General features: G+C 44.0%; 1 protein-coding gene across 9 annotated transcripts in view; it reads right to left on the bottom strand.

Annotated features, from left to right (window-relative positions):
- LOC103187627 (serine/threonine-protein kinase MRCK alpha) overlaps nt 1–22,978 on the bottom strand; it is a 237,968-nt gene that overhangs the window by 123,059 nt on the left and 91,931 nt on the right. The gene's annotated exons all lie outside the window — the stretch shown is intronic.

Genomic DNA, 22,978 nt, shown 5'->3' with positions numbered 1-22,978 from the left:
GTTTCCACCCAACACTATTATACTGAGCAGCAAATTATTAATTAAGCTATACCTGAATTGTTAAAACTAGACATTCTGTACCACAAAGCATCAAGCTGTTTTTCTTAAATGCATCTGCTGTTCTGGCCTCAATCACCCCATCCTGATAAACAGTTTGTTGTTGATTATCCTTTATAAAGAAATGGTATGTGTCCTAATCTTGCCCCAGGTGTCTAGGTATGTCTAAACCAAGGCCTAAACTTACTTTCTCTATCCCATTATGGATTTTCTCCACCTCTGACAAAGTCCCCTTTGAGATGCCTTTCAAGTTTGAAGAACTTTAGTTTTAAAAAAACAACTTGCGCCCTTCGCAAAGGCTGACACCAAGCCAGGTGGAGGAGTGACCGTAAGCACGATCAAAAAGATCTTTAGACAGGATTTGAAAGGAAGGAGGGAGGGAGGGGACAAGGTGGAGGGATTGACTGAGAGAGTTCCAGAATTTTGGGGCGAAGTGGCTGAAGGCACAGCCACCGATGATGGAGTGGAGGGGACGATGGACAAACAGAAGGCCAGAGCCAGCCGAGCGGAGGCAGTAGATGGTGGATAGGTAGGGGGTTGCGAGGGTATGAAGAGATTTGAAAACGAGTGAGAGGATCTTGAAATCAATCCGTTTGGTGGAACCTGGCAAGGACTGGTGTGATGGAGGTAACCAGTTTTGTCAGGTGAGTATCCGGGCAGCATTGAATTTTGTGTATAGTGGAGATGGGGAGACTAGTGAGGAGAGCATTGGAATAGTCCAGCCGGGAAGTAACAAAGGCTTGGACGAGGGTTTCGACTGCATTGGTTGTGAGCCATTCCTCAAAGCTCTAACACTTTAAATCAGTCTGATGGCTCTCCTCTGCCTCTCTGGACAAATGACCCCTGAGGCAGTTTAATATATAATTCAGGACAATAGTTTAATTGAAGGGATTACACTTGTACTGATCAGCAGAGATAACCCACTGGGAAGTGTGGGCCAGGGAAATTCAGAGTCAGCAGTCAGGCAAACAACATTCATGGCTTTACATATCCGAGTTTGTCCACAGTCTATTCTTGTACCGTACGACCATCTATCTATTCATTGCACTGCATTGCTGACATTCTTTCCTAAGAACTGCATACCACAGAAACATTCAGCCAGTTTCTAATTGTCCTTTGCCCATTATGACCTACACAACAATATGGATACACTAAAATAACACACTGAATGACAGATGTTGTTCTAGTTTTTAAAATGCCCAACTATGAATGTGCTTCATTGTAGCAGTTATAGAATTTCCGCATGATGTAACCACGTGTTCGGACAGGACAGGCTTTACCTTAAAATTTCCCACCTCATCTTTATAATAACAATCCTTACATTTGATATAGCATTATCACGTCTTCTAGATGTCTCAAAGCGCTTCACAGAATAGACTGTAAATTGAATTGACTGTACATTTTATGGGCGAAACACGGCCAATTGTGCACAGCAGTGTCCCACAAACAGCCATGGATTTGTGACCTTTTTTTAAGGGATTATAATAACAACAAAATTATATTTGTAAAGTGCGAGGGTGGGGGTGATGGGGTCACAGAGCCTGGTGCAGGAGAGGACATGAGCTGCAAAGTTCTGGATGATCTGCAGTTTGCGGAGGGAAGAGTTGGGGAGGCTGTCAAGGAGAGAGTTTCCGTAGTGGGGCCTTGAGATGATGAATGCGTATATCAGGATTTGGCTCCCTGCGAGGTGAGGCAATGGCGGAGTCGAGCAATATTGCGGAGGTGGGGGAAGGCAGAGTGGGCCAAGGAACGGATATGAGGGAGAAAGACAGTTGAGGATCGAACAAGTCGCCCATGTTCCTGACTGGCTTGGTGAGGTGGAGTGGGCAACCATGGATGGTGATGCTGTCAGTGCCTGAGGTGTGGAGGCGCTGACGGGAGCCAATCAGGACAGCCTCAGTCTTGCTGACAATCAGCTGTAGAAAGTTGGCTCTTATCCAGGTCTTGATGTCTGACATACAGTCAATTCACTTTACAGTGTGTTCTGTGAAGCGCTTTGGGACGTCCTCCCGACGTGAAAAGCGCTATATCAAATGCAAGGATTATTATTATTATTACCCCCGGAAAAGAGATCCGCTAATCAACTAATAACCAGGTTCCAACTTACTGCTAGGTAAATTGAGGCATGTGTAGTAAGGAAACTTGCCCAACATTTAGCCCTGCCAGGAATCAAACCCAGATTCTCTCACTTGCGAGGCAAGTGCTCTAATCACTAAGCTACAGGATTCCAACATTGTTGTCTACGCAATGAGACACTAAGAGTCGAGTAACTTTTCCAGAGTGAAGTCCTATGGCTCAGTGGTTAGAACACTCGCCTCACAAGCTAGAGACCTGGATTCGATTCCTGGCAGGGCGAAACCTTGGGCAAGTTTCCATACTCCACACGCCTGATAATAATCCCTCAAGAAACAATAATAAAATTGGTCACTTCAATCCACGATTGTTTGTGGGACACTGCTGTGCGCAATTGACTGCCGCGTTTCGCCCACAAATATACAGTCAATTCACTTTACAGTATATTCTGTGAAGCGCTTTGAGACATCTAGAAGACGTGAAAAGCGCTATATCAAATGCAAGGATTATTATTATTATTAGAATGGGGGAAATGAAAATACACTTATCACTCCAGGTTACCTTCGAAGAAGTGCTGACAATCTGATAACAATATGAAGGGAGACTTTATGATTAGGCTTCTAGACTACCCTGTCAACCTGAAGAGAAAGATGGCACAGGAAGCATTCGATGCAGGAGATCCTTGCATTTCCTTGCATCCTTGCATTTGAAATATCACATCTTCTAGACGTCTCAAAGCAGATCTAGACGTCTCAAAGCATGTAAAGTGAATTGACTATGTTTGTGGGCGAAACCAGCCAATTGCACACAGCAGTGTCCCACAAACAGTCGTGGATTAAGTGACCAAATTATTATTTTTTCAAAAAATTAAATTCAAGTCCAAGAAGAAACCATATTCTATAAGCTGTAATAGAGCTTGTCAGATGGCTTTAAACTTCCCACACGTTTCAGATGCAAAACTACTCGCCTTCAGTTTTCTCTCTTGGTAGGGCTAAAAGTTGAAAAGAAATTCTCTTTTGATCCATTCCCCAGTATTAACAGATTTCCTGTTTCAGGATTTCCAGGCTTTGTATATTATATACTGCTTTATTTTTATATATAGGTTATCATCACAATCTTTACGTTTAATGTTACGTTTGTCTATTCTTGATTTGAGAAGGCTTAAAGGAACTGTTGTTATTTCAAAGAAATGTGGAGTCTTTTTCAGTTATCTTGGCTAAAATTTCACATCTCTCTAAAGTTACACCCAAACTCAAGATATTAGCTGTTCTTTTGTTGTTTATGGGACATTAGTTGTCACATTCGGCTATGCAACACTTACTTCATATCTCATTGATTATATTTTAATATAATCACCTAGCACTAGCAGTAAGTAGGAACCCGGTTGTTAGTTGATTGGCGGATTGCTTTCCGGGGGTAATAATCCCATTCCCCCCAAAAAATTGCTCACTCAATCCATGACTTTTGTGGGACACTGCTGTGCGCAATTGGCTGCTGTGATTCACCCACAGTCAATCCACTTTACAGTATATCCTGTGAGAAATCTTGAAAACGTGATAAGGCTCTATATTAAATGCAATGATTATTATTATCAATCTTGGATTTTCTTAGTGTTAGCAACAGTTCTGACATGGGGCAACAAAACATTTGACATAAATGTATTTTTGTCAAAGCTCTGGATGGCAGCACACCTGTGCACTTGCAAATTTTGATGAGGCGAGGCTTTGGAGCTAAGTTGTACAGAAAGTAATAGTGAATAATTACTCAAGTCATTTTGGAGCTCAGTTCTAAGCCTCTAGAACTTCAAATATGGAACACCTAGATTATCATTCAGGTGTGCTTCTTTGCCTTATTAAAAACTAAATCTACTAATTTTCCACTTTTGTATGAGTAAACCAAGGCGTCTGAAGTTTTGAGACTGAAAGGTGTGGGAAGCTTAAAGCCATTTGATGAGAACATCAAGGTGGCTGGCAGGTCACACACCGTCCTGTAAAGGCCCTTGCTCTATGCTGAAGGCAGATGGCTGATGAGGAAACTTGGGGCGACAGCTGCTGGAAGGCATTACCTGGCGTCCGAGTTTGGGACACACGTTCGTACGTCCAGCACTTGGAATCCACCTTGATTGGGTTGCAGAGAGGGAAGCAGCTCTGCTGCTTAAACTCCGCACCTCCAACTGGGGGAAACCATCGCTTAATGGGAAGGGACGTCCAAACTGTGGGCGGGAAGATGGTGGCAATGCTCTCACACATTTCATGCTGTTGCCCATCGGAAAGCTCGCAGGGAGGTTTTTGTGCCTTTTGGCATCTTATTGAGCCCTGTGTCCATTTATAATAATACTACTAATAATCCTTACATTTAGTATAGTGCCTTTCATGTTGGGAGAAATCCCAAATGTCCTCTAAAGATTTACTGTAAAGAACAGTGAGTGAACATGGCAACCAATATATTAAATTACAATAACATAAGAAATGCTAGAAGAAAAAAGACCAAGGCCCATCTAGTTTGCCTTCCACCTTCCTGCCGGTCGTTTGCACATATGTCCCGAACTACCCATCTACTATATCCCATAATGGTATTTCATAAAAGAAAACTATCTAATCTGTGTTTAAAAGAATCAACACTTCCTGCTTCAACCGTCTCCTTAGGGAGCCTGTTCCAAAGGTTCACTATTCGCTCACTGAAATAGTGTTTCCGTAGATTTGTTCTGAATTTACTCCCCTTCAATCGCTGGCCGTGTCCTCTGTCGGGAGAATGCCTCAAAATGTTTCACACAGCTTGGTAAGGCACCTGAACCCCAGGTATGAGGGGGGGTGGGGTGGGGGGAGGGAGCTGAAGAGGGTCAGGGGGGGAAGATACCTGAGAGAGTGGTGGAGAGGCAGCTCTTGAGGCAGAGTTTAAAAGTGAGTCAGTGGAAGGGCTGAGAGACTCTGAGCTAGAGTTAGAGCACAGGCAGGCAGAGTGTTTGAAATGTTGGGATGGATCGGGTGGAGGATGTGAAGCAGCCTGGTGTTCATTGAGCGAGCAAACAGCCAGATCAATAATGTGGTTACACAGGTAGGGCGGGTTTTCACAGGTAGGGTGGGTTTTTATAGGTAATCTGGTTACACAGGTAGGCTGGTTGCTGAGGCGGGGTTTAACAGTGAAATACTAGAGAAATTGATGGGACTAAAAACTGATAAATCCCCTGGACCTAATGGCCTGCATCCTAGGGTTTTAAAAGAGGTGGGTGCAGAGATAGTGGATGTTTTTCATCTTCCAAAATTCCCTGGATTCTGGAACGGTTCCCGTTGATTGAAAAGTCGCAAATGTAACGCCGCTATTTGAGAAGGGTGGGAGAGAAAAAATGGGGAACTATAGACAAATTAGCCTGACATCGGCGCTAGTGAAAATTCTAGAGTCTATAATTAGGAACGTCGTCATGGAGCACTTAAGTCAACATGGCTTTACGAAAGGGAAATCGTGTTTAAGAAATCTTTTAGAGTTTTTTGAAGATGTAACTAGCAGGTTAGATAGGGGGGAACCAGTGGATATAGTGTACTTGGATTTTCAGAAGGCATTCGACAAGGTGCCACGTGAGAGGTTGTTACATAAGATTAGGGCTCATGGAATTAAGGGAAATATATTAGCATGGATCGAAGAGTGGTTAACAGGCAGAAAACAGAGAGGAGGGATAAACGGATCCTTCTCAGATTTGTTGTCACTAGTGGAGTGCCGCAAAGATCAGTGCTTGGACCTCAACTGTTTACAGTCTACATCAATGACCTAGATGAGGAAAAGAGCTTAATATATCTAAATTCGAGGATGATACAAAGCTAGGTGGGAAAGCAAACTGGAAGAGGACACAAGGAGGATGCAAAGGGATATAGATAGGTTATGTGAGTGGGCAAGAAGGTGGCAGATGGAGTATAATGTGGGGAAGTGTGAAGTTATTCACCTAGGTATAAAAAATAGAAAAGAGGATTATTTTCTAGAGGGGGAGAGACTAGATAGTGATTCAAAGGGATTTAGTGTCCTTGTAACCAATCACAGAAAGTTAGTATGTAGGTACAGCAAGCAATTAGAAAGGCTAATAGCACGTTAGCATTCACTGCAAAGGGGTTAGAGTACAAGAGTAGGGAAGTCTTGCTGCAGTTGTATAAGGCCTTAGTGAGACCGCACCTAGAATATTATGTGTAGTTTTGGTCTCCTTATCTAAGAAAGGATATACTCGCCTTAGAGGGGGTGCAACATAGATTCACTAGGTTGGTTCCTGGGATGAGGAACTACGAGGAGAGGTTGAGTAAACTAGGCCCATATTCTCCAGAATATAGAAGAATTAGAGGTTATCTTATAGAAACCTATAATATTCTTAAGGGTCTTGAAAGGGTAGATATTGTGAGACTGTTTCCCCTGGTTGGAGAATCTAAAACTTGGGGCCATAGTCTCAGAATTAAAGGTCAACCTTTTAGAACTGAGTCGAGAAAACGTTTCTTCACTCAAAGGGTAGGGAATTTATGAATTCTATACCCCAGAAAGCTGTGGATTCTCAGACATTGAACATATTCAAGACTGAGATTGACAGATTCTTAAAATCTAAAGGGACCTTACACAAAATACCGCAGATGCTGGAAATCTGAAACAAAAACAGAAATCGCTGGGAACACTCAGCAGGTCAGGCAGCATCTATGAAGAAAGGAAAGTGAGTCAACGTTTCGAGTCCAACGACCCTTCGTCAGAACTGAGGCATGTTGGGAGGGAGAGGCTTTTAAGGGGTAATAGAGAGGGGGAGACAGAGTAAAGAAGATAAAGGAGAAAATGGGGTAGAGGACAGGGCATGATAGGTTAAAGGTTTGTTAATGATGCAAAACAGAGGGGGAGGGGGTTGCAACAAAACATGGGAATAGAGGTGTTAATAATGCAAAACAAAGGGATTACAAACAACCTTTATAGTTTAATTATAGGATTAGCAAGTCAACTACATAAATTGAAACAAAAACAGAGAGGGCTGGGAAAACTCAGCCGATCAGGCAGCATCTATAGAGAAAGCAAAGTGAGTCAACGTTTGGGTCCACGACCCTTCATCATAAATTGACATTAATTTAGAAATTCACTCCTTTGTGCATGGGCTCTTTAAAGCAAGTTTTCATCTTAAAACAACTGCTCATGAGAGCTGAATTTGTCTCCATTTTTTGTGTATATTACATATGTTCTTTGTTTAAAATCAAGCATCAATCTATCTTGTATCCTGTCCCCTACATCAAGTATCCTCGCAGTAAGTAAGTGGATTCCTGTAGCTTAGTGGTTAGAGCACTCAGCTTGCAAGTCAGAGGACCTAGGTTTGATTTCCGGGCAGGGCAAAATGTTACTCCACACTCCTATGTTTATCTAGCAGTAAGTAGGAACCTGGTTGTTAAAACGATTGGTGGATCGCTTTTCTAGGGGTAGTAATCCCTTCCAAAAAAATAATAATAATATGGTCACTCAATCCATGACTGTGTGTGGAACACTGCTGTGCACAATTGGCTGCTAAGTTTCGTCCACAAAATATAGTCAATTCACCTTACAGTATATTCTGAAGTACTTTGAGACATCTTAAAGACGTGATAAGGCACTATATCAAATGCAAGGATCATCATAAGTGCCATTTCCAAGTCCTTAGTGGTGAGGTCACCTTCTCACAGTCTTCTGGAGAGGCTGCTTTGAGATGTGACTGATCCTCAGATTTTCCTCTTTGAGAAAGTCTTGGCCTTCTGCCCTGTATCTCCTCCTGAACACACTAGTCCTCAGAGTAATTCAGAAATAGTCCACAATGGCCATAGTACTCTCCAGTAGTGCAGGACACCAAACCGGGCCTGTGAAAGCTGGGGTAGATTTGGACAGGTTTATGGGGAGTAAACATCCATTGCTTCACTTCATGAGTTATTTGGGTGGCAAGTGAATTGACCTAACTCAAGGGTAGAGCATTTTTTCCCTTACCCAAGAGGAATTCACTCTCAGGCTCAGTCAAATTAACGTGGAAACTAGCACTTCACAAGAATACACGTCTAAACCCATCATCATTATTGCACTGCCAAGCACAAAAATCAGGTGTATTCCAGTGATGAGTGAAACTGGTGAATTAAAATTCATGCACAAAATATAAAGTTAATTCACTTTACAGTATATTCTGTGAAGCACTTTGAGACATCTCGAAGACGTGATAAGCCGCTATATCAAATGCAAGGATTAATATTATTATTATCTATCTTTCGACATGCAATATCTTGTGATGCTGTTAAGCCCCAATTCGACAAAATATTATTGTTATATTATCACAAGATTGGTTCAGATGAAGAAAGCCCATTCATCCCTTTGGAATACCTACCCTACCATCTTCCCATCACACGATCAAGCTGTTTTTCCAATGAGAGAGTGTGTATTGGGATACTGCTGGAATCTAGATAGCTAAACCATATAGCTTGCCATTGTGGAGTCCTGTAGCTCAGTGGTTAGAGCACTCGCTTTGCAAGCGAGAGACCTGAGTTCAATTCCAGGCAGAGGGCGAAACCTTGGCCAAGTTTCCTTACTCCACACAGAGCCTAATAATAATCCCTCCAAAACCAAAAACAATAATAAATTGGTCATTTTCAATCTACGACTGTTTGTGGGACATTGCTGTGTGCAATTGGCTGCCACGTTCGCCCTCAAATATACAGTCAATTCATTTTACAGTATATTCTGTGAAGCGCTTTGGGACGTCCTCCCGACGTGAAAAGCGCTATATCAACTGCAAGGATTATTATTATTATTATTGATATCACTGTCTGGCATGCTTTCCCGCTGCTTGTCCAGCAAGGACCATCCTACCCGTTAGGGCTTTGACTTGCACTCAGGAGCTGAGTGGGAAGACTCCCTGCCCCCAGTGACTGGTCTACCCTTTGAGGTCCAGGCGATGAGCCAGGCTGGGCTGTGCTGTCATCAGCAGTGCCCTTGAATACTGAGGATCCGCCTGGCTCAGGAACCGGAAAGAAAGCCGCAGAGGGCTGGCTCGAATCTGGCAATCCATTGGCAAACATGCCACCTGTGCTCAATTGGCTGCCGGTTTCACTCACAAAATACACAGTCGCTACACTTTATAGTATATCCTATGAAGTGCTTTGAGATGTCTCAACGATGTGATAAGGCGCTATATCAAATGCAAGGATTATTATTATTGTTGTATACAAAATGGATTATGTTTCAACCACTGGGCCAACTCTACCCTAAGACAAGCAGGCAGACAGAGTGGGAAAGGAATCTGACAAAATGCCACCACTACCAAATTTATGAGCTGGTTTTGCTATGCTAGATAATGAAATGCAGCTCTCTCTATTCAGCTTCCTACTCCTAGTGCCCGATGAGTGAGAACAATAAGCAATAATGTAAGTTTAGATTTGCAGCAGGGGCTGCAGAAGCCACACACAGTGCTGTACAACGTACATGTTCCTCCAATTGTCAGAAGCTTCCCATTTCGTTTATTGGATTCTATTTAGTTTGGTCCCAACAAACTATCCTAACCAGTTCTAGAAGTTATCTAATCAATGGTCACCTATGGTATCAATACTCGTTAACATTTTATTTAATACATTACCTACAGATTAATACCTGACATGCAAGGTACAATACCAAATGTAAGGATTATTATTATTATAACCTCCTCAACATCTGTGCAGCTGTACATAACCTGTTATTGTGATCTCCCTTAAGTTACAAACTATTAGTTTGTGCTCAGTTTTTAGCGCTCTGCCTCTGGGTTAGAAGGTTGTGCGCTCCACATCAGAACTGCAGCCTATAGTCTCTGCTATCTTTCCAGTACATCAGCGGTCAGGGAGAGGGGGGGAAGCGTTGTGCTGTCGGAGGTGCTATTGTTCAACTGCGTTAAGATCAATGTCCTGCCTGCCTGTTTGTAGACATAAAAGTTCCCATGATACAATCAGAAAAGAGAAGGGTGTTTCTCCCATGGCTCTTGCCCATAGTGCTCCAATAAATTGGTCATTTACTCCAAGGCTGGGGTAGGACTACAGCACTGGACTACAAAAAAAGGCAGCAATTACCTGTGAAGAGTTTGACATCATAGGGCTATGAAAATGCAAGCTGGTTTATTTCTCACAGAAGAAGTACATTGTGTTGTAAGAATTAAAGAAACACAGAGCTGAACTTTTGTTTTCAAATGAACACTTCAAGAAAGTACTTCTTATATAACTAGAAAAATGTACTCCAGTTCTCTCAATGTTTTTTTAAATTGTTACCTTACCACAATACTGCTGACTTCAATAAGGGCCGCTATCTTTTCATCATCTCTGAGGGTTTTATGAAGAAAACAGTCCATGACTGAGCCTTGGCTCCCAGCAGGCCTATTATGGCTTGTCTCAAGACCCTCCTCTTCGACCGTGCCTTCGGCCACCCTCCTACCCCTCCACTCCCTGCCCTCCACCCCTTCTGATACCCCCTAGCGCAAACTCAGAAGAGAAAGAGAATGTAATTATATCAAGCCTTGGTCAGACCCCATTTGGAGACTCCGTTCAGTTTTGGGCACCGAACCCCAGGAAGGATATATTGGCTCTGGAGAGGGTGCAGCGCAGATTCACCAGAATGATACCAGGGCTTAAAGGGTTAAATTACGAGGACAGGTTGCATAAACTTGGCCTCTATTTCCTTGAGTTTAGAAGGTTGACGGTTGATCTGACTGCGGTTTTTAAAATAATAAAAGGATTTGATAGAGTAGCTACAGAGAAACTATTTCCTCTGGTGGGGAATCCAGAACAAGGGGTCATCATCTTAAAATTAGAGCCAGGCCATTCAGGAGTGAAATCAGGAGGCAGTTTTTACCCAAAGCAAGTGGAAATCTGCAACTCTCTCCCCCAAAAGACTTTTGATGCTGGATCCATTCACATTTTCAAGACTGAAGTCTACTTGTTAGGTCAGGGTACCAAGAAATATGGCAGGTAATTGGAGTTGAGGTACAGATCAGCCACGATCTTATAGAATGGCGGAACAGTCTTGAGGGACTGAATGGCCTACTTCTGTTTCTATGCTTCTAAGGAGTGAGGCTTTGCCCAGCTTTTAAAACGCAAGAGGAATTGGCCATTGCACCGATGGTAAAAGATTTTTACGGTCATTTTCCCCCAAAATGAATGATATTGCTGTATTCAGTCGCAATCGCCACAATTTAGTCGTTTCAGAACCAACCCCAACCTATTCCTTGAACATTAAAATGAGTCAATCTAATAGCACCTTTGAATAGAGGTATGCAGTGGTCAGCACATTTTTAAAAAGAAATTAATTTGCATGAGGTCTCCCAGGGTCATTAGCATGCCAACTACTGATGTTTGAGTGATTCAATGTAGCATTTTATAAGAATGAATCCCATCCCATACAAAACCATATTTTCAAACGCACTTGGACTAGACAGGCACACTTAGAAGGATGAATAATATGTTCTGCATCCAAACCTACGCAAATGAAACCCAGCTTCAGGATATTTCAATTAGTTCCAACAGAACAATCACAAAAACGCAGCACATCATTTCTAGGAAGTGTGCTGGGACTAAAGTTTATAATTATTACAGTTTCAAATTGCATTTTAACAGGGATATTTTTATCATACGTACCAAAAGATATCCAGCAAGGATTCTCGTGTGTTTAATATTTTGTTGTTGAATTTCGCCTCATCACAGTCTCAGCAATGAAAGGTTTTTCTATTTACTACTTAAGGTGTCAACCTGGCTCAGTTGGGAGCCAACTCACTTCTAAATTAAAAGCCTGTGGATTCAAGCGCCACGTAGGGACTTCCAGCTCACAGGCCAGGGTGGACTAACTGGCGGCCCACAGCTCACATCTGGCTGGCCCGCGAGTCGATTTCATCTGCCCCCCCACCCCAACATTTCATCTGGCCCATCTGATCCCTCCATAACCTGTAAATGTTGTTATATTTCTGGAATGAAAACACAAAAATACTGCTAAGGCGGCCCACGGATGTTTCTCAAATAGGGCATCCGGCCTCAGCAGCCAAAAGATTGACCACACCACCCCAATTCTAGACTAACACTCCAATAGCGCACTGGGGAAGCACTGCAGCGTTACAGGTGCTGTCCTTTCGATGAGATATTAAAACAAATTCCCACCTGCCTGGAGAGTATTAAAGATACCGGGGCACTATTGAAAAGAGAAGGAAGTTTCTCCTGGTGTCCTGGCCAACAAAGCTCCCGATAAAATTGGTCATTCACTTCCTGGTTGTTGTGGGGCATTGCTATGCACAAATTGCCTGCTGCGTTCACCTACAATCACTACACTTTATAGTAAATTCGGTGAAGCATTTCGAGGCGACCTCCCAACAAAAAGGTTCTATATTAAATGTAAGGATTATTTATTCAAACAATAACAACAAAATTTCATTTATAGAGCGCCTTTCACGTCGGGAGGACGTCCCAAGGCGCTGGACAGTTGGGTCAGGACCCGAGCTTTGGGGGGAAATGGTCAGGCGGAGGGGAGGGAACGGAGGGAGCGAGGAGGGGGTCGAGAGAGGAGCTGAAGACACGGTCGAAGAGAAAGGTCTTGAGACTGGCCTTGAAGGAGGAAAGGGAGGAAGCGGCGAAGGCACTGGGGGATAGAGTTCCAGAGCCTCGGGGCTGAGAGGTTGAAGGCCCGGCCACCGATGTTAGGGCGGTTAGGGCGGGGGATGTGGAGCAGACCGGAGCCAGAGGAACGGAGGGTACGGGCAGGTACGTAGGGGGATAGTAGATCGGAGAGGTAGGAGGGAGCAAGGCCGTGAATGGCCTTGTAGGTGAGGATGAGGATCTTGAATTCGATCCTCTGGGGGATGGGGAGCCAGTGGAGGCGAGCGAGGGTGGGAGTGATGTGGTCCCGAAGCCTGGTGCGGGACAGTACACGAGCTGCAGAGTTCTGAATGATCTGCAGTGTGGAGGGAGGTGCCGGGAAGGCCGACGAGGAGAGAGTTCCCGTAGTCCAGCCTTGAGGTGATAAAGGCGTGGACCAGAGTTTCAGCCGCGTGAGGGGTGAGGTAGTGCCGTAGTCTGGCGATATTCCGGAGGTGGTGGAAGGCGGTGCCAGTTGTGGCGCAGATATGGGGGAGAAAGGACAGCTCAGGGTCGAACAGAACCCCGAGGTTCGTGACTGGCTTTGAGAGGTGGAGAGTGCAGCCTTGGATGCTGATGCTGTCAGTGCCTGAGGTGCGGAGGCGCTGACGTGAGCCAATCAGGAGGGCCTCAGTTTTGTGCACGTTGAGCTGAAGAAAGTTGTCTCTCGTCCAGGACTCGATGTCGGACAGGCAGTCTGTCAGGACATCGGGGGTCGTGGAGTTGAGGGTAGAGGAGGAAAGGCAGAGTTGGGTGTCATTCGCATACATGTGGGAGTGAAACCCATGTCTGCAGATGATGTCACCGAGGGGGAGCATATAGAGGGTGAAGAGGAGGGGACCAAGGACAGAGCCCTGAGGGACACCGCACGAGACAGTGCGGGGCCTGGAGGAAAAGCCGTTTGTGGAAACAAAATGAAAACGGTGGGAGAGGTACGACCTAAACCACTCAAGGACAGGGCCTTGAAGGTTGAGGTGGGAGGACAAGCGGTGGAGGAGGATAGCGTGGTCGACCGTATCGAATGCGGCCGATAGGTCGAGGAGGATGAGGAGGCAGAGGGAGCCCTGGTCGCAGATGGTCACTCGGCAACAAGTGATCCCAGCCCAGTTGGAGCAAAATTTAGAAAAAATAAGATCCAATGGGATTCAGGCCTCCAACTCCCTCTATAGCATTTTATGCCCACAGTTAATGGCATTTATGCTGCTAGTTTCCGTCCAAACAAACATGAAATACTGCTTTGGCATTGCCCTCAACTTGTACAATTCTGAGAAGATTTGCAATAGGCTACAGTGAATTCAAACCCTACTTGCTGTGAAAGTTGTGGACATAAGAACATAAAAATTTGCTAGGTCCATCTAGTTCACCTTCCACCATCCTGGTAGTCATTTGACCCAAACTATATACTGTTTCCCGAGATATTATTTTCTAGAAGAAATCTATCTAATTCGTTGTTGAAACATACAACACTTTCTGCTTCCACCATCTCCCTTGGGATCCTGTTCCAGTTTACTACTCACTCACTGAAGTAGATTTGTTCTGAATTTACCCCACTTCAATTGCAGGTCATGTCCTCTGGTTCTACTGCTCAGTACAAGATAAAACAGCTTATCATGGTCTACATTATCTAGTCCCTTTAGAATTGTAAAGACTGTAATCATATCACCCTCAACCTTCTCTTCTCCAGTGTGAACATACCCAGTTTAACTAATCGCTCCTCGTAGTCCAGTCACCCCATCTCCTCAATCATTTTGGTTGTCCACCGAAAACATGTGCTAACTGACCAGGTCCTCACAATGCTTGTTCATCTTAAAGCTTTCCTGAAGTCGCACTTTAATAAAAAATGCAGCAGGTGTTAAAGTGATGTGATGAACAGAACCATTTCCAATTTGCCAAACAGATGAATTTGTTAAATGTACACTTCTCAATTTAGCCCCTATTATTAAAAAGCCAGTCCTGCAATTTGTATATTCCTCTCCCATCCCTGACCCTTGATGACATCATCCACAACCATGTGAAGTCCTGCATCTCACTGGTTAGAGCACTCGTCTTGCAAGCGAGAGGACCTGGGTTCGATTCCTGGGCAGGGCGAAATTTTCAGCAAGTTTCCTTACTCCACACGCCTCTGTTTACCTAGCAGTAAGTAGGAACCCGGTTATTAGTTGATTAGTGGATGGCTTTTCTGGTGGTAATAATTCCTACAAAAAATAACAATAATAAATTGGTGTCTTAAATCCACGACTTTTGTGGGACACTTCTGTGTACAATTGGCTGCTGAGTTTCGCCCACAAAATGTACAGTCAATTCACTTTACAATATATGCTGTGAAGCGCTTTGAGGTATCGCAAAGACGTGATAAAGCACTATATCAAATACAAGGATTATTATTTTTCACTCAGCATACACCTCAGTCCCAATTTCACCCACAATGAGGATGAGAACTCATTGATGCTAATGCCACCTTCAGATTTGATTTCGCCAATGTCTTTTCTGACAGCCTTCTCAGCTGATCCCTCTCCACAAGCTTCAGATAATCCAGAACTCCGCAGCACACATCATTTGCAATATCAGGTTAAAATGGTCCAATACTCTCATCTTTGCCAGATTCCACTGGCTCCCTATTTCTCAGTGGTTCAACTTTAAGATCTTCTTAATTTCAAACGTCTCCAAACCCTCGCCCCTTCCTACCTCAAATATCCAGTGGTCTGCCTCTCCCAGCTCATCTAACTCCACATCATCCAGCTCCACATCCTCTACATCCTTAATTGGCAAGCAAGCTTTCAGCCACCATGCCCACACTCTCTCCCTATACCCCTCAACCTTACATTGCTTTGAAAACCTTTGAAAAACCTGTGGCAATGCAGTCAGTCACACCCCGCATGTCACCATGTCACAGCCTGTGCATCGACTGGATCCCAAATGTAGCACTTCCCAACTCTCCCCCCCAAAAATTGGCCGGACCCAGGCTATAGAGGCTACAAGCAACAAGATTAGAAGCATTATGGTCAGTAAACACTGAATAATCCTTGCATTTGATATAGCGCTTTTCACGTCTTCGCGACGTCTCAAAGCGTTTCACAGAATAAACTGTAAAGTGAATTGACCGTATATTTGTGGGCGAACACTGCCATCCATTAACTAGCTGTTTATCTGCCAAATAACTGCAAGTCCAAGACCAACCAGAAGAAGGTTTCCAAATACCTTGGTACCTTGACAACACAAATTAGTCCCAGCCGCACCATCAGTTGTTAAGTTTCCCCTCAATTTTCTGAATTTGCCAAGACACCGCAGCACTAGGAGTCCTGTAGCTCAGTGGTTAGAGCACTCGCCTCGCAAGTGAGAGACCTGGGTTCGATTCCCGGCAGGACGAAACCTTGGCCAACTTTCCTCACTCCACACGCCTGATAACAATCCCTCAAGAAAAGAAACAATAATAATTTGGTCACTCAATCCATGACTGTTTGTGGGACACTGTTATGCGCAATCGGCTGCCGCGTTTCACCCACAAAATATACAGTCAATTCAATTTACAGTATATTCTGTGAAGCATTTGAGACATCTAGAAGACGTGAAAAGCGCTATATCAAATGCAAGGGTTATAGCATTATCACTCAGACACAATTATTAATGTCTACATGTATGGAAGGATGCAGTCACAATGCTTTAAATAATGCAGGACAACAATGTTTACTTCACCATTAGAAGGTAAATGAAATCTGTGAAGCGAGCAGCTTTATTCTTTGGGTTAGACATGAAAGCAATCCAGCCCTGGAGGGCTCACTGAATTGTCAGAATTACTGTCTTTCAGATGCAATTGGAAAACAAAAAGGAGATTCTCTCAGTATCCTGGTGAACAATCCTCCAGATTAAAAGGCCATTCACCTCATGACTGTTGGCAGGTCCTTGCTATGTGTGAATTGGCTGATGTGTTTGACCAGAAATATAGTAACAACAATTACTTAAAAGTTTTTAAGACATAGATACAATATCAAAGTATTATTAACGATGTAGGAAGTCCAGATGTTTGTCTAGGGAAACCACAAAATTTGGCTTCAGGGCTCATTTTCCCAACAAGTCCCTGGCCTTTCCAAACCTAGAACAAATTCTCCAGCCCTGATGTGAATGCTCAACAACAACAAAATTACATTTGTATAGCTCCTTTCACGTTGGAAAGGTATCCCAAGGCATTGAACAGTCAGTTAAGGACCCGAGCTGGGGGTTGGGGTGGGGACGGAAGTGGGGGGAAGCAGGGAGATCGAAAGCATGGTCAAAGAGGAGGGTCTTGAGGTAGGTCTTGAAGGTGACAAGAGTGGGGGAGAGACGGAGGGACTGTGGGATGAATTCCAGAGGGTGGGTGCAGAGTGGCGGAAGGCCCGCCCGCCAAGAGTGGGGCGAGCAAGGTGGGGGACGTGAAGCAGGCCAGAGCCCGCTGAGCGGAGGGAGCGAACAGGATGGTAGGGGGTTAGGAGATCGGAGAGGTAGGGGGGAGCATGACTGTGGAGGGCTTTGAAGGTGAGGACCAGGATCTTGAACTGTATCCTCTGTGTGATGGGAAGCCAGTGGGTTGGGCAAGGATGTGGGTGATAGGGTCACGGAGCCTAGTGCGGGAGAGGACACGGGCTGCAGAGTTCTGGATGATCTGCAGCCTATGGAGGAAGGAGTTGGGGAGGCCGACAAGCAATGAGTTTGCATAGTCGAGCCTCGATGTAATGAAGGCATGTATGAGGGTTTCGGTGGCCTGCGATGTGAGACAGTGTCGGAGCCAGGCGATATTGCGGAGGTGGGGAAAGGCAGAGCGAGTCATGGCGCAGATGTGGGGTAGAAAGGATATTTGAGGGTCAAACAACACCCCAAGCTTCTGGACTGGCTTAGCAAGGTGGAGTGTGCAACCATGGATGGTGATGTTGTCAAAGCATGAGGTGAGGAGGCACTGACGGGAGCCAATCAGGAGAGCCTCGGTCTTGTTGACATTCAACCGAAGAAAGTTAGCTCTCATCCAGGACTTGATGTCTGACAGACATTCTGTCAGGACAGCAGTGGTCCTGGAGTCAAGGGTGGAGGCAGAGAGGTAGAGTTGGAAGTTGACCCCATGTCTGCGGATGATGTCACCAAGAGGGAGCATATAGATGTTGAAGAGGAGGGGACCAAGGACAGAGCCCTGAGGAACGCCGCACGAGACGGTATGGGGGCTAGAGGAGAAGCCGTCTGAGGAGATGAAGTGCAGGTGGTGTGAAAGGTATGATCTGAACCAGTAAAGGACGGCGCCGTAAAGGTTGAGGTGAGAGGAGAAGCGGTGGATGAGGATAGGGTGGTCAACAGTGTCAAAAGCAGCAGAGAGGTCAAGGAGGATGAGGAGGCAGAGGGAGCCCTGGTCGCAGATGGTCAGAATATCATTTGTCACTTTGAACAGGGCTGTTTCTGTTCTGTGGGCAGCACGGAAGCCCGAATGGAGGGGTTCGAGAAGAGGGTGGTGGGAGAGGAAGGAGCAAAGCTGAGAAGCAACAACTCGTTCCAGGATCTTGGAGAGGAAAGGGAGATTAGAGATGGGGCAGTAGTTAAGGAGTAGAGAAGGGTCCAGGGAGGGTTTTTTTTAAGGATAGGAGTGATGACTGCGGTTTTTAAAGGGGTGGGAACAGTACCAGAAGACAGGGAGAGGTTTACGATGTCAGTGAGTAGAGGGGCAAGGAGGTAGAGCTGGGAGATAAGGAGAGGGTTAGGGATGGGGTCGAGGGAGCAGGTGGTGGGTTTCACATGGGTTAATGGTGGTGATGAGAGAGAATGAAGAGACAGGATCAAAGCTGTGGAGGGAGGGATGGGTAGGGGCCGGGGTGGGAGAGTAGATGGGGAGGGGGTAGCAGATGCAGTGGCAGAGACAGCTGAGCGGATTCCCTCGACTTTGGATTTGAGTAAGTCCAGCATCGCCTCACAGTTGGCATTTGAGGTGAGGATGGGTGAGATGTGAGAGGGGGGCAGAGGAGTCAGTTCGTGCTAGAGAACAGGTCTGCAAGGCAACAAACCACAACATTCTTGCAACTGAATCAAAATTCTGAGTACATCACAGTTATAGAGAAAGCAGAGAGCCACTTATGGGCACCAATTGGGAATAAGGAAGGTGCAGAAAATTGGTCTTCACACAAAATACAAATTGGCTTCATTGCTAATTAAAACATTCTTCCACCAGAAATTGTATGATTACAGTACATCTACATCTCTGCCTTTTTTTCTCTATTAAAAATCGATTCTGTAACCTGTTGGTGAACAAATGTAAGAAAGGAAAAGCTTCCTCTGCAATGCAAAATGATCTTCTAAACGTGACGACAAATACAAATAGATTCTTTAAAATCAAAAAATAAAATGCATTAAAGAACTACTTCAATATAAAAGTTTAATGTTTCTTTGGAATTAACTAAAAACAAGAAATGCTTCCCCGGAAAGGTTCCTGTCCACTAAAATGATTCAGGCATTAAATTAAATGTGATATGGGGTCTATATTTCCAAAACATCTCGAAGTACTTCACAAATGTAGCAATTGTGTAGCTGTAGGCAAACAAGCAAATTATAGTCCCACAAACAGCCATGGAGTGAATGGCCAATTTAATTGGTGGATTGTTGGCCAGGAAACTGGGAGAAATACTGCCTTGAAATAGTGTCACAATATCTTGGTTTAATGTCTCCTCCAAAGGTAGCCACTTCTCATCAATGCAACAGTTTAAGAGTTGGAAACATCTAGTTTTCTGCTGTTACAGCACATGTTGTGCAACACAAATTATGTAGGCCAGAGAAACATGGAGATGCAAAATTTCGGGGTCAGGTGGAGAATGTCTTAATACAGTGAGAAACCCCAAAATGGAAAGTCATTCCCAGTGCAAAAGCATTGGCAGCCAAACTCCTTTTAGTTTGATGGTCACGGCAAATTCATTGAGGCAGAATAAAAGGAGCTGTATTCCACATCCAAGCAAATCTAAAATTAACCTTGGGAATTTTTCAAATTGCTATTGGGATTTCTATCCCGAACAACAAACAACAACATAATTATATTTGTATAGCGCCTTTCACGTCGGGAGGACGTCCCAAGGCGCTGGACAACCAAGTGTTTCAGATCCAAGCTGGGGGTCAATCAAGTACCCAGATCTTTTCCCACTATAAGTACTGTTCACTTATATATATATATACACACACACATACACATACATACCACCATATAAGCCCAAAGTTAAGCCAGAAGGGAGATTAAGGGTCATTTATACAGGAACATTGGCTTAGTTCTAATAGAAATTTGGGTCCATTGAGATTTTTGCACCGATGCAGTTTAAACCTATACACAATCATCCCGTCCTCTTCTCATTCCATCTCTTCTTCCCTTTAGTTGATTACATTGTGAAACATTCAAGAGGCAAAAGACAACTTAGATATCGGAATCTTTATGCCACTCCTCCTCAGCAAAACTCAGGTACAACAGCAAAAACTTGGGACTTATATAACACCCTCCACGCAGGGTAGCTTCTCAGTGCGCTTAACAGCCACAATGCTGTGGATGCTGTGGACGCCTTACTGATTCAACTGGCTTGTGAATTGTTGGTTGTCCAACAAAAATGATCAGAAAAATTGAAATAGGCAGAGCCCATTCAGCCCCACGAGCCTGTTTTGCCATTCTATAAGATCATGGCTGATCTGCACCTCAACTCCAATTACCCACCTTTGCCCCATATCCCTTGATAACCTGACCTAATAAAAATCTATCCACTTCAGTCTTAAATGTGAATGATTCCAGCATCCACAGACTTTTGGGGGAGAGAGTTCCATATTTACCCCATCGAATCCCTTTAAAAAAAATCAATCAGATCAGCCTTCAACCTTCTAAGCTCAAGGGAAGACAGTTTGTTTTCAATCTGTCCTCATGATTTAACCCTTTTAGCCATGGTATCATTCTGGTGAATCTGTGTTGCACATCCTGCATGGCCAATATATCCTTACTGAGGTACAGTGCCCTAAACTGAACGCAGTACTCCAGGTGGGGTCTGACCAAGGCTCTATATAATTGAGGCATCATTTCCTCCCCTTTATATAGTTTTAATATCAGATGTGGTATCTTAGATAATTATTTAATGCAGTACATTTTGTTATGAAAATATATTTAATAAAGCTAGATATGCTGGAAATCCACAACAGGTCAATCTGCATCTGAAAAGAAAAATAGCTTGATTTTCAGGCATGACTTTTGCCATGAGTAGAAAAACTGAGTGACCCTAATATAGGTCACACGATCCCACGATTGATTTGGGTAAAGAAGGTCCTTTGACCCATCTGATCTCACCCTTCCAGAACCACCACCCGTCCCTTGGAGTCCTGTAGCTCAGTGGTTAGAGCACTTGCTTTGCAAGCGAGAGACCTGAGTTTATTTCCAGGCAGGTCAGGGCGAAACCTTGGGCAAGTTTCCTTACTCCACACGCCTAATAATAATCCCTCCAAATCCAAAAACAATAATAAATTGGTCATTTTCAATCTACGACTGTTTGTGGGACATTGCTGTGCGCAATTGGCTGCAGCGTTCGCCCACAAATATACAGTCAATTCACTTTACAGTGTGTTCTGTGAAGCGCTTTGGGACGTCCTCCCGACGTGAAAAGTGCTATATCAAATGCAAGGATTATTATTATTATACTTGTAACGTGCAGTTACTGTATTTTTTAATAATACCAGCACTGCAAACCCAGCCAAGATGATAGGAGTACAAAGTCTTGATTTAAGGCTTGAACCTATGACCACCTAACTTGGAGGCAAGAGTGCTACCAACTGATTCAGGTTCACATCTGCTGAATCAAGATACTCATGTGAAAGGCCTCAGCAAAGAGAGACGCCTGCTGTAAAATTATTTATGCTTTCCTTCCGTGTGCTGAGTGTTGGGTCACTGTAGGCCAGCAGCTGCTCTCCCCTTTCACCTCTAATCCACTTCTCTGCCTGGTCCTGAACCTGACTGGAGGACATCCTTGCTTGTAACGAAATCTGGATAATAATAAGGGTAATAATCCCTTCAAAATAATAATTTGGTCACTCAATCCACGACTGTTTGTGGGACACTGCTGTGCGCAATTGGCTGCCGCGTTTCGCCCACAAATATGCGGTCAATTCACTTTACAGTGTGTTCTGTGAAGCGCTTTGGGACATCCTCCTGACGTGAAAAGCGCTATATCAAATGCAAGGATTATTATTATTATTATTATTATATAATCCACCGCGCTCGAGATAAAAAAGATCAAATGCAAGCACTATTATTATTATAAAGGCCAACATCTCATTGACCTTTTGGATAACTTTTTTTACCCATGAGCTTGTTTTTAGTGATTTATGTACATGGACACCCAAATCCCTTTGCTCTTCCACAGTTCTTAGTTTCTCCCCATTTAGAAAATATTCTGTTTTGCTATTTTTGGATCCATCCTGGATGACCTTCCATTTCCCCACATTGAATTCTATTTGCCACAGTTTTGCCCACTCACTTAATCTGACCAAGTCCTTTTGTATTTCCTGCTCCCATCCACACAATTTACTATGCCTCCTAACTTTGTGTCATCTGCAAAGTTTGATATAAAGTTATCTATTCCAAGTCATACAGTGAAAAGCTGAGGCCCTAGTACAGACCCCTGGGGAACATCACTTGTCACGTTAAGTATAGATTCCTCAGTATGTTCACTAGATAGCAAAATCAGCTGATAGATTCAGAGAGCACGTGGTTTAAATGAAAAGGGAGAAACAGACAGGGAGGGGAGAAGATAAATAAGAGTAACTGGAGGAAGATTTTCTCATTTCCTTTCAAGACAGAGGCATGTGACTTACAGGACAGGACCTAGCTCAGGGCAGTACAGATCATCTGCCTCTTTGGTGAGGTTGGTCTATGGCTGTGGTGGGCAAAAAGAGAAAATAACACTGAATCCTCAAACAAAAGGTGTTCAAGTCTCTTATAAAGTTTTTAATGTTTCTGTGTGAGTTTCATAATAAAAGTCTACTTAGAATAAGTACACCCTGTTACACTTACGGTTTTGAAATGGTCCCTCAGTAAGCTGATAAAAATAGATGCTGTCTTTCAGTTGGCCTTTTTCCATTGGACCAAAATGGCAAAGAAATACTATCCAAAAACACTATCATTCATACACTGCTGCCCGAAACTGGATCACAGCAGGAATCACTTAGCTACATCACCCGCGAGTTCGATAAATAACCAGATTGGAGCTGATCACACACTGAGCAGTGCACTGATGTCG

This window comes from Callorhinchus milii, unplaced genomic scaffold, assembly GCF_018977255.1.
Source record: "Callorhinchus milii isolate IMCB2004 unplaced genomic scaffold, IMCB_Cmil_1.0 Scaffold3, whole genome shotgun sequence".
NCBI classification, from domain to species: Eukaryota; Metazoa; Chordata; class Chondrichthyes; order Chimaeriformes; family Callorhinchidae; genus Callorhinchus; species Callorhinchus milii.
The sequence above is the reverse complement of the archived record's forward strand: the minus strand, read 5'-3'. Positions and strand labels throughout refer to the sequence as shown.